This window comes from Juglans regia, chromosome 6 (assembly GCF_001411555.2).
Source record: "Juglans regia cultivar Chandler chromosome 6, Walnut 2.0, whole genome shotgun sequence".
Classification (NCBI taxonomy): Eukaryota; Viridiplantae; Streptophyta; class Magnoliopsida; order Fagales; family Juglandaceae; genus Juglans; species Juglans regia.
Genome location: NC_049906.1, coordinates 19,984,093 through 19,997,059, shown reverse-complemented (window position 1 = coordinate 19,997,059; position 12,967 = coordinate 19,984,093). Strand labels below are relative to the sequence as shown.

At 41.3% G+C, this 12,967-nt stretch overlaps 1 non-coding gene across 1 annotated transcript; it reads left to right on the top strand.

Moving 5' to 3' along the window:
* The first annotated feature begins 475 nt into the window (after window positions 1-475).
* On the top strand, window positions 476-5,917 carry LOC108981609. The gene is made up of 2 exons (XR_004801656.1): window positions 476-898; window positions 5,725-5,917. It is a non-coding gene; the product is annotated as an uncharacterized LOC108981609 (transcript).
* The last annotated feature ends 7,050 nt before the right edge of the window (window positions 5,918-12,967 follow it).

Below are 12,967 nucleotides of genomic sequence, written 5' to 3'. Positions count from 1 at the left end.
TCCTTGATTGATTCTTTTATTCTTATCTCTCCTACACCGAAACTAATTTAAGCATCAAAGGTATCACGGCCCCAAACCCCCTATTCTTTATCTTAACAAGAACAAGGCTTGAGCCCAACAGGTTCACGAAATGTGCTATTGAAACAAAATGTGCTTTTGTAAAAGAATCAGTAAATTGCACAAGCTTCATAACACAACATCAACAATTTGTTCACGAAAATTGTAACAAAATGTGCTATTGTAAAAGAACTCAAACCATAAGGAAGCTATTACTAAAAAAGTGCACATTGCATAAGAGTAAATTATAATATAAACTATTTTGATTAATATGTAAATAATTTACTAATTTTTATTGCACGAGAGATAAATATCTCCAAATAATAGATCCGATGAAACGTCAAATAAGTCAAGGTAACGTTAAAATAATAATAATAATAATAATAATTCTTTCTTTTTAACTGCTACTAGACTTATCTCTCGCTCTTATCTTTAGCCCCGTCCTTGAGCGCGATAAAAAGCGAAGCAAGTCAAGAAAGGTTTCAGACAGATGGGTTCGAGAGGGGCGAATTTGGTGCTATCGAGGGCCAATAGAATGAGGGCGAAGTTGCAATCGGCACTGGAAGCGACGGCTTTGGAGATCGACGACGTGTCGTACCAGCACGCCGGCCATGCCGCTGTCAGGGGCACTGCGGATAGCGAGACTCACTTCAACGTTAAGATCGTGTCACCGAAGTTCAACGGGCAGAGCCTGGTGAAAAGGCATCGTCTTGTCTATGATGCGTTAGCCGATGAACTTCAATCTGGACTACACGCGGTCTCCATTGTGGCCAAGACACCCCAGGAAGCCGCCGCCGCCAAATAAAGCTCCGTTGAAAGAGTTCTGAAGGCTATAAAACTGGTGAGTTAACGTTGAGGTAGTTTTGTTTTGTTCAGAAGCCATTTTTCAAATTCGATATCAACTTCCCATCTATAATGGAATGTAATCTTTTCTCAATAGTTATTCCTGATGCTTGGAATAATTTTCAGAAACACACTGTTTCTCTTTTAGATTTTCCTATCCCTTTTCACATATATTGTATATTGGATGGTCCAGGTTTATGCATTCTTCGTTTTTCTCTATGAATAATCAGTTTTCCAACATTACAGTCGAGCTATGGCTTTTAATGCCTTTCTATCATGCTTTCCCTGATTTTTAGAAGGAAAGGGGGAATATATATATATTTTTTTCGTGTGTCATTTTGATTTAGGTTTGTTTTCAAGCGCCATTTTTTTATGGTGTTAATGTGTCACTACTAGGGTCGAATTTTGATTTTGGTGTAATGGGACAGATATGAAAAAAGAGAAAAACACAATAGAAATGAACTGAAAACTCAAGAATAGCCTTAAAATTTTATTGCACAGAGAACTTCGAGGGTTCTCTAACCTAACCTCCGTACAATCAACATGTGAACAACTAACAGAATACCTATACAGTTGGTTTCCCTCCCTTTTATAGACAATTCCCACCGCCTTTACAAAATGCCCCGTTTAACCACTGCTATTTATAATCATAACTCACTTCCCTCAATGCACTGTTTTATTAACAATCAACCTCTTGATATCTAAACGCACCGTATCCAATCTCATGGTTAATTCAATTAGCTTTTACTTCACACTTAACAACCTGTCCCCCTTATAAAGTCTTGACCGCAAGGCTAAGAATCTCAAATGCCCTCCCCATAAGGCCCCTGACCACAGGGCCATCAGTACAACATCTGCTTCTAGAGCAAGGTGCCTACCAAATGAGGATAGGTATTCCTGAGTTTCCATAAAGATTCCCAGGTGCTGTCATCTGCACTTGCTCCAGTCCATTTTACTAACACTTCAGTAACAACATGATGACCTTTCTGTTTGATTTTCCTCTACAAAATAGCTTCAGGCTTTGGCTAAATCTGACCTTGCGAATCCACAGGTAGAAGTGTTGGCAAAGTCTTAATCTGTTGACCCAGTTTCTTCTTTAAACAAGAAACATGAAAAACTGGGTGAATTTTTGAAGTAGATGGTAATTCCAATTTATAAGCCACGGTACCAATCTTTTGTACAACCTTGAATGGTCCATAAAACTTTGGAGCCAATTTCAAATTGTGCCTGAGAGCAACTGACTTCTGCCTATAAGGCTGAAGTCTCAAGTACACACAATCATCCAACTGAAACTGCCTGTCAGACCTCTTCTTATCTGCATACACCTTCATTCTCTACTGAGCCTTTTGTAAATTGTTTTTCAAAAGTGCCATGACTTGTTCTCTTGACTTGAGCTGTTGATCAACTGCTGCATTAGAAGTAACTCCAGAAACATATGTAATTAACTTGGGTGGAGGGTACTCATATAAAACTTCAAAGGGTGTTATGCCAATAGATGAATGACATGTAGTGTTATAACACCACTCCGCCAAAGGAAGCCACATACTCCATTCCTTAGGCTTGTCACTAGTATAACATCTAAGATAAGATTCCAAACACTTGTTTAAAACTTCAGTTTGTCCATTGGATTGTGGGTGATAAGCTGAACTAAAGTTCAAATTGGTATTTTGCAGCTTAAACAACTCTTTTAAAATAGAGCTTGTAAAAATTGGGTCTCTATCCGAGACTATCGATCTTGGCATACCATGCAGCTTGAAGACATTAGAAAAAAACACTTCAGCCACTTTGCTTGCTGTATAAGGATGAGAAAAGTGAAAATAAATGACCAAATTTAGTCAATCTATCCACCACATTGAAAATCACACTTACCCCCTTTGACATAGGAATGCCTTCAATTAAATCCATGGAGATGTCTAGCCATGGAGAATTTGGTATAGGTAAGGGTTGCAACAACCCTGGAGAAAGTAATGTCTCATGCTTACTGACCTGGTAGACTTGGCATTTTCTTAACATCATTTCTCATACCTTTCCAATAAAAATCTTGTTTAGCTCTGTGCAAAGTCTTGTGATACCCCACGTGGGCTTGTGGATTATCATGTATAAAATGTAAAATTTTCACCTTAAAAGGTGAATCAGGTACAGCCACTAATATACCTTTCCTGAGTAACAACCCATTCTGCAAAGAATAATTCTTATGCCCTCCAACCCCTTGCTGCAATTGTTTGCAAATCTCATCAATTTTCTGTAAAAAAGTATAGCTTTTTCTCAACTCATCAATCCAAAGTGGTGTTGGAAATGATATTACATCCAAAGTAGTAGAATCTTCCCCAATTTTTCTGGAAAGGGCATCAACAACTTTATTCTCTTTTCCCTTTTTGTAATCTACTATAAAATTGTAGCCCAATAGTTTAGAAAGTCACTTTTGTTGAGACTCAATTCCAACCTTTTGTTCCAAGAAAAATTTTAAAGCTTGCTGATCAGTCTTAATTTTGAAAGACTGACCCAAAAGGTAAGACCTCCATTTCCCAACAGCAGATACCAATGCTAGAAATACTTTCTCATAGGTTGATAACAACAAGGCCTTGCCTTTAAGAGCTTTGCTATAAAAAGCAATAAGATGCTCTTCTTGCATCAATATTGCCCCTAACCCCAAACCTGAGGCATCATATTCAATGATGAATTTCTTTGAAAAATCAGGTAAGGCAAGGATAGGTGGTTCAATCACAGCAGCCTTGAATTCTAGAAAACCTCTTGTTGCCTCCTAAGTCCATTCAAATGATCCCTTCTTCAATAACTAAGTTAAAGGAGATGCTATACTCCCATAATGCTTGATAAATTTTCTGTAATAGCCAGTTAGGCCTAAAAATCCTCTTAAGGACTTTAAATCTTTAGGAACTGGCCAATCACTCATAGCAGAAATCTCAGTTGGTGTAACACTACGTATTTTAGTGTATTTTTAATTGAAGGATTATTTTTATTAATTTAAAAATTGATTCTCTTGTTTTAGGTTTATCAGATTTTGAGTGAGTTTATTTTTATGATTTTTAATTTTTGAAAATTAATTTGATATGTTTCCTTAATATTAATTATTGTTATGCGTTTAAATTTCTCTTTATTTTAAATTACTTTATTGTTGGATTTAATTATTGTATTTTTATTGAATCACTACGTTTAAATTATTTTATTTAACTTGTTGTTTTGAAATATTTTTCGTTGGATCATTTTTATGACCCAGATGTGAGGATTGTACCTCATTTATTTCCCTCACTTTTTATTTTTCCTTTTTTCTTTTATTTTTCTCATTTTCTTTTCTCCTCTCTCTCTCTTCTCTCCTGTGCGCAGCCCCGCTCTCCCCCGTCCATTGTGTCGTCCTCCAGCCACTGCTGCCGTGTGCCTCACTGCCCCTCCCATTCTCTTCCTCACCTGCCGGCGACTACCCCCCTCCATTCCCAACTCCTCCTGCGCCACTATTAACCCCCGTGCGTGGCCTCAAGCCGCGGCATTCCTTGCGCCCTTGCGCCGCCGTCGCGTGACCTCCGACTACCATCTCTTCACCACATCATCATTGACCTCCAAATAACCTAAACCAACCATCCTCAGCTTCGATTCGCCATCGGTGAAACTCCACCATCCACATTTCCGTTTTGAGCATTTTGGCCTCCAAACACCTCCCACACCCCCCACCCACGGTCAACCACCACCACCATTAGCTTCACTGACATCCCTAAGCCATTCTCTAGTAATCTTGAGTCTTGCTTTGTCCCTGTTCAAAAGTGAGTTTTTGAGACCCACGACCACAGTGCATTTTGCATTATTCCGTTGCTGTGCCGCTACCTCTTGCACCTCCATGATCATTCAAAAATTATAATAAAGCCCTGTAAGTATTTTTCCAAAGAACTTTTGTGATTTAAATGTATTTTTGCACTAACTCATTTTACTATGATCTGGTTGGTTGTGCCGGATTGAGTCCGAGGAGTAAGGGGGTCGGATGGATTGGAGGATGGAGTTGTTTGTGTGCTTGGATTGTGTTGTGAATTGTTGGTTGTTCGATAATGCGTCGTTTCATGTACATTGCATATTTGCACGCATGATCATGTTTATAAATGAAAATTGGGTTTTCGTATAATTGCATTCATGTTCATGTGTTAATTGAAAACTAGGTTTTCATGTGAGAAATGATTTTTGGGTGCGTGTGTATCACGACCCCAAGCTGAGATGAGATATTATCTCGGTGGAGCTCCTTGGTCACTCGAGCAGAATATACTGAGTGACCTCCCCTGGGTTGTCGCTGGGCAACAACGGGATTGGACGGGATTGTAACGCTTTCATGTCGACTCCATGGCCCCTCTACTGGTGGGGCCTAGAGGATGCTTGGCCACGAACCCGCTGGGCGCGAAACTGGGCATTGCTAGTTACGAAGTCACACGCACGGTCGTTACCCGTGGTGTGGCGAAGGGAGCCAGAGTGTGCGGATGGTCTCTATGGGAGATCATGGTGCATACGGTAAAATTGGTTAATGGGCCATTTTATGGAAAAATCGCGAGTTCTTGAATAAATGGATTATTGGGCTATTTTCTGGGAAAATAGCATGTGTTGGATAAAAGGACTTGGTGTGGGCCATTTTCTAGGAAAATGACGGATTATTATTTTTGGGCCAAATGAGATTTTGATGTGCGTTGGTAAATATTCATTTACGGAAAAAATGTTGTTTTGATAATAATGCATACTTCATCATATGCATGCATGTTGGTTGCATTAATGCCCTTTTATCTCGTGGGTTGTTTAGATTATATTTACTTGTGGTACCGTTTTATGGTAATGCAGATTTCGATGCAGATGAAGCTGAGGGTGAGCTTGAGGATTCGCCTCCGCCTGATGAGTGATATGGGATCACTCGTAATTGTATTGGACTTGTATTATATTTTATTTTTGGATAACTGTATAACTCTTTTTTAATGATTTTACTTATGTTAATTTGTATTAAAAATCCTGGTACTTAGTTGACTTACTTAAATTATCCGCTGCGTTGTTTATTGTACATTGTTGCATGTGCACACACTTGGCATTATCGTTGGGATGCGTGACTGTTTTGTCATCATCCGGGTGTCTCGATTCTCGTGTTTCCGTACATGGGAGTCGGGGGCGCCACAATTGGATCAGCCATTACACCAAACTCTGAAATTATATGCCCCAAGTAATCAATCTACTTCACTCCAAACCTACATTTAGATATTTTAGCAAATAATTCATTGCTCTTCAATACCTCTAACACATATCTAAGATGTTTCAAATGATCTTCAATACTGCTACTGTAAAACAATATTTCATCAAAGAAGACTAACACAAATCTTTTAAGAAATGACTTGAATACTTGATTCAACCTTTGAAAAGTTGCTGGAGCATTGGTAAGGCCAAAAGACATTAACAAAAATTCATAATAACCCTCATGGGTCCTAAATGCAGTATTCTCAATATCTTGTTCCCTTATTCGAATCTGGTGGTAATCAGATCTTAAATCAAGATTCGAAAACATTTTAGCTCCAAATAGTTCATCTAAAAGTTCTTCAATGACTGGGATGAGAAATTTGTCCTTGATAGTGGCTTTGTTCAAGGCTCTATAATCTACACACATTCTCTAAGAACCGTCTGATTTCTTAACCAATAAAATAGGTGAAGAAAATAGATTTTGACTGGGTCTTGCAACCCCAGTTTCTAAAAGATTCTGCACTATCTTTTCAATTTCTATTTTTTGATAATGAGAGTACCTATAAGGCCTCACTGATACAGGAGGGGTACCATCTTCCAACATTATCTTGTGATCAAAAGATCTTCTAGGGGCAACCCAACTGGCTCATCAAAAACAACTTTAAATTCCTCCAGTACCTCTGCTAGCTGCTGATTAGGCACCAGTTCTTATTGTTTTATATCTACTGTTATTATCTGTAAAAACCAACCTTCCTTCCTAACCATGGAAGACTTTAAACACTTCACAGCTGGCTACACATTGACCCTCTTAGATCCCAATCCTTGTAGTACCACTTTCTTAAAAGCCCACTCAAAAGTCATTATCATCTAAGTGAAATCCCAATTAATAGGGCCCAATGTCTTTAACCATTGGACACCTAAAACAATATCACAACCACCCAGAGTAAGAACATGAAAAGGAATTGTAAATCTCGACCCTTGTATGTTCACCACTTCTTCACAGCTTCCCATGCTCAGAACTTTATCACCATTAGCCACCTTAACTTGTAAACTAGCATCATTCTTAATTGTCAACTTAGCAGCTTGTACAACTGAGGGATCCAGGAAGTTTTGAGTACTTCCTGAATCCACTAAGATCTCTACAGAACAAGAAACCACTCTTGCAAGCAATCTCATAGAATTATTGTTCAAACACCCAGAAATTGCATGAATAGAGATTTCCAAATTTTCCTGCCGAGGAGCTTCTTTCTCCATGTGTAGCACTTCTTTCACAACTTCCTCTTCCTGCACTTCCAGTTCCTCAGATTGAAGTAAATAGACTTTAGGATTCTTGCACACATGTGCATAATTCCATTTCTCCTCATAATGGTAACAAAGGCCTTTCCTTCTCTTCTCATCCATCACTGCAGAAGAAATTCTTCTCACTGGACCTGCAGTTTTCTGTATTCTACTAGACTCCACAGAAAATTCAAGACTCTCTTTACTCATACCATAACTCCTCCAAGGTTTCTTAGAAGATAGAAGATACTCTTCTTGAATCTTGGCCAACCCAAAGGCTGCATTGAGATTAACAGGATTGAACATTATAATGGGCAATCGAATGTCATCCTTTAATCTACTAAAGAAACAAATCAACTTATGTTTCTTAGGTAAGCCCTTTAACCTATTCAAGAGGGCTTCAAATTGTGCCTTATACACAACAATAGTTGAAGTCTGTTTAAGCCTAGTCATGGCCTCCATTGGGTCATCATATGCAGTTGGACCAAACCTTACTTGTAAAGCTTTAATGAAAGAATCCCAATTGCAAAACAACCCACCCTCCATTGCATCTTGGTACCAGACTAAAAAGGTACAGGCTCAAGTTGGGCATGAGCCCTAATTTCATTGGGCTTCAAAAACCCTAATTTCCTACAAGGTCGAAACTCTCATGTGCTTTAAAGTAGAAAAAATGAAAACTTAGAAAGTCTTGGTCATCACAGCTATAGTCGTCAGGTCGTTGTAACCAATGCAAAGACGAGTGGTTCTATGCATGCATATCTCACCTTGGCTCCCTGAAAAGCCCTGCTGGTGTAATAGACTGGCCTTTGTTTGCCCCCTTCGTTGTGAACAAATACTGAGGACGCCGCATGTGGTGAGACCGGCAGTGTAACACCCCATATTTTAGTATATTTTTACTGAAGGAATTATTTTTATGGATTCAAAATGTATTCTCTTATTTTAAAATTATTGGATTTTTAAGTGGGTTATTTTTAGGATTTTTAATTTGGTGAAAATTATTTTTATGTGCTTTCTTAATATTTATTTATTGTTATGTATTTAAATTGCTTTTAATATTTAAATTAATACTGTGAGATTTAATTATTTCAATTTGACTTTACCATTACGTTTAAATTATTTTATTTAATTTGTGGTTTTAAAATCATTTCCGTTGGATCATTTTCGTGACCCAAGTTATGAGGATTGGACCTCATTTCTTTTTCCCTCTTTTTCTTTCCTCTCCTTTTCTTTTCCTTCCTTTTTCTTTTTTCCCTTATTTTCTTTCGGTCCCTTCTCTCCCGCGTGAACCCGATTCCCTCTCTCTCCTTCTCTCTCCCCGTGCGACTTCGGCCTCCACCCCAGCCCGCCGCCGTCGAGCCGCCGTGGTCGACACCGCCCCCTCCATTCGGTTCCCCTGCCGCCGGCGACCTTACCCCACCAACCTCACTTCCATCCAAGCCGCCGTTAGCCCCCACGAGACCCACGAAGCCGCGGCACTCTTTCCGCCGTTGCGCCGCCGTCGCACCGCCATTGTCCACCATCTTCCTACCACTTCATCCCCGACCTCTTGGCAACCCTTTGGACCCAACCCCAGCTCCGATCCGTCACCGGTGAAGCCCCACCAAGTCCATTTCCGATTTGTACATTTTTGGCCTTAAACCACCATTTGCGCCGTCATCCACGGCAAACCACCACCACCATTGGCTTCACCGACCTCTCTAGGCCCTACCCTATCATTTTGGGGTCTTCGTTTGTCTCCGTTGGAAAGTGGGTATTTGTGACCCACGGCCACAGTGTATTTTACACTGTGGTGTTGCTCAGACGTCGCCTTTTTCAGCTTCGTGATCCTCCGGAAATTATCTTATAGCGCTGTAAGTATTTCTCCAAAGAGTTCTCATGAATTTTATGTATTTTTGCACTAACGCATTTCACTGTATTTTTTTGGCATGCCGGACTGAGTCCGAGGAGTACGGGGGTCGGATGGATTTATGATTGGAGTTGTTTGGGTTGGTTTGATTGGATTGGTTATTGGTTATTGAGGAATGTGGATTTGTGTTGGTACATGTGCATATCATTATTTCATGCATGATCATGTTTGTAAAGGAAAACTGGGTTTTCGTGTATTGCATTCATGTTCATGTGTTTATGAAAACTGGGTTTTCATGTGAGAATGGAATTTGGGTGCGTGCGTATCACGACCCCAAGCCGAGATGGGGCATTATCTCGGTGGAGCTCCTCTGGTTACTCGGGAGCGGAATAAACTGAGTAACGTCCCCTGGATTGTCGCTGGGCGACAATGGGATCGGACGAGAGATTCGTGCCGACTCCGTGGTCCTTCTGCTGGCGGGGACTAGAGGATGTCTGGCCATGTACGCGCTGGGCGCGGAACTGGGCATCGCTCGTTGCGTAGTGGTGCTCGGCCATGTACGCGCTGGGCGCGGAACTGGGCATCGCTACGAAGCCAGGACGTGCGGATGGTCCCTAGGGGAGGCCATGGTGCATAGGGTATTGACGGATTAAATGGACTATTTTCTGGGAAAATAGTGTGAGTTGGATTTTGTGTAAATCATTTTCTGGGAAAATGTTTTACGGATTATTTTTGGGCCAAATGGGATTTTTGGCGTGTGTTGGAAAATTATCATTTTCGGGGAAAATGATGTTTTGAGGAAAAATGCATATTTCATCATATGCATGCATGTTAGTTGTATTAAATGCATTTTATTCCTGAGATTATTTTTGGGTTATACTTACCTGCGGTACCATTCTGTGGTAACGCAGATTTTGATGCAGATGAGGAGGAGGAGGGTGAGCCTGAGGAGACGGCTCCGCCCGAGGAGTGATCTGGGATCACTGTTTATTGTTATTTTATTTTACCCTTTGTATTTTTGGGACATGTGTTAACTTTATTTTGGATGACTGTATAACTACTTTTAAAACTTTACTGATGTTTACTTGTATTTAAATTCTGGTACTTAGTTGACTAATCCGCTGCGTTGTTGTTGTACACCGTTGCATGTACACACACTTGGCACTTTCGTTGGGATGTGTGACCGTGTTGTCATCATCCCGGCGTCTCGATTCCCGTGTTTTCCTTACATGGGGGTCGGGGGCGCCACAGGCAGGTACAGGCTTAAGACTTCCCCCTTCTTGGTAGTTTTGAGGGCCTCGAATGCCCTTTCGCATTCGTCGTTCCATTCTTGGGCCTTTCGCAACACCTTAAAAAAGGGAAGGCACTTGTCTGTTGATCTGGACACAAATCTATTTAAGGCGGCTATTCTACTGGCCAATCTCTGCACATTGTTAATAATTCATGGTGGGGCCATTGTTAGGATAGCATCCACCTTCTCGAGGTTTACCTCGATTCCTCTTTCCAAGACTAGGAAGCCGAGGAATTTTCCCGAGCCAATGCCAAAGGCATATTTGTCAAGGTTGAGCTTCATTATGTACAGTCGCAACAGCACAAAGGCCTCCTGTAGGTTGGCCAGATTTTGTGAGGAGGTCTTACTTTTGACAAGCAAGTCATCCACGTATACCTCCATATTGTGGCCAATTTGCTCCTTGAACATCCGATTCACCAGCCTTTAAGGTATCCCTTGCATTTTTTAAGCCAAAGGGCATAGCTTTGTAGCAATACAGGCCCTTATCAGTAATGAATGACATATTTTCTTCATCATTTGGGTTAAGTCGAATTTGATTATACCCAGAATAAGCATCCATGAAGCTCGGCATCTGGTGACTTGCCGTGGAGTCAACACTCAAGTCTGTTCACGGTAGGGGGAAGCTGTCATTGGGGCAAGCTTTGTTTAAATTGGTGAAGTCGACGCACATCCTCCATTTCCCGCTAGCCTTCTTCACTAGTATTACATTAGATAGTCACTCCGGGTAATGTACTTCCTGGAACTCTACCTAATTTATCTCCTTGGTGATGGTGGCACATTTTTCAATGTTGAAACTCCGACAATTATTCTTGACCGCCCTCGCCTCAGGATCCACACATAAACTATGTTGGATGATGTCAGGATCTATTCTAGGCATATCTTCATGGCTCAATGCGAACACGTCCTGATGTTTAGTCAACAGTTGTCTCATAGCTTCTTGTAATTATGATCCTAGGTTTCCCATTATCTTGACTGTGGTTCCTTTTCGGTCATCGAACAAATTGACTAATTTGAGTGGCTCACCTGGTTCTGCCCGTGCCAATACCTACTCGTTCTTGCAGGAGTGATCTGGGGGGACTTGGGATGACGACCTCTCCTTCGATCGTGGGCTTTATCGCAGGAATGGCCATCTTAGTGGGCTTCAACTCCTGCATGTAGCACTCCCTGGCGATCACTTGTTCTCCTCCTTTGACCTCTCTCCTACACCCGTGGCTGTTGGGAATTTAATCTTTAAATGGTAGGTCGATGTTACAGCCTTTAATCTGTTCAATATAGGGCGCCCCAAGATAGCATTGTAGGATGAGGGTGACTTCACTACTATAAAATCTGCCATGACTGAAAAAATGTGGGCACGTTCTCTCGCCAAAGGTGGGGGGCATTCTCCTGCCATAGGCTGGATGACATCTCCTATGAAAACCTTCAATGGAATAGGTGCTGGCCATAGGCAAGCAGGATCAATAACCAAGCGGCAAAAGACATCCTAAAAGAGGATGTCCGCAGAACTATCATTATCGACGAGGATCCTCCAGAGGGAAAGTTGGTGACCAATAGTGTGACCACCAATGCATTATCATGTGGTTAGAGGATCCCTTCCTCATCGGCCTTTCTAAAGGAAACGACTGTGGTCTTGCCATTATCGCGCTCTTGATTGCCCCGTTGGTCCTGCCTGTTTGCTCACGGGGGTTCATTCCTCCTTTCTCCTAAAGTTTTACATTATGCAATGTTATGGGTAGTAGTCCTGTGAAAATGGCATTAGCGATTTTCTCCTTCTTGCGCTCTTACCTCCCGGGCTAGGAGGCCCTTAGCATCATATGTTGTTAGCGCCAAGAGGTCATGGCAAGGGCCAGCACCTTTTGTTGGTAGGGGCTTGTCACACCCACTCTCTTGCCTATTTCATCTGCCTTTCTCTGATGGCTTTGCTTGCGCGTAAGCCTTGGCCTTGTTCTTGGTCTATTTCAGCTCTGTTCTTCTTGGGGCAGTTAAAGCCCGCAAAGTATCTTTCACATTAATGAATTTGTCTGCCTGGTGATTAATTGTATCAACGTTTCGAGTGTTTGTCATACGCTCCTTATTGAATCTATACAGGTAAGACTTTAGGCTTTTATCTTCTCACTCCATGACTGTCAGGAGATAAGCCGCCGATTGTCGCCTCTTACGACTGGCCAGGAATTGAGTGAGGAAGAACCGTGACAAATTCTCAAAATGGCGAAATGAGTTTGGTGCAAAGGATGCAAACTAGGCTCGTGCCATCCCTTTTAAGGTCAAAGGGAAGGGTCGGCATGCAACCTCTTCTGCGAACCCGTGCAGGGTTATGTGTGCCCTAAAGGTGTCAAAATGCTCCAACAGATCTTTAGTTCTGTCATACAGGTCAATCTGGAGGACCTTGAACTTTGGCAGTAGTGGCATTGCCATCACGCTCGCACTGTAAGTGATATGAACCCATAGGA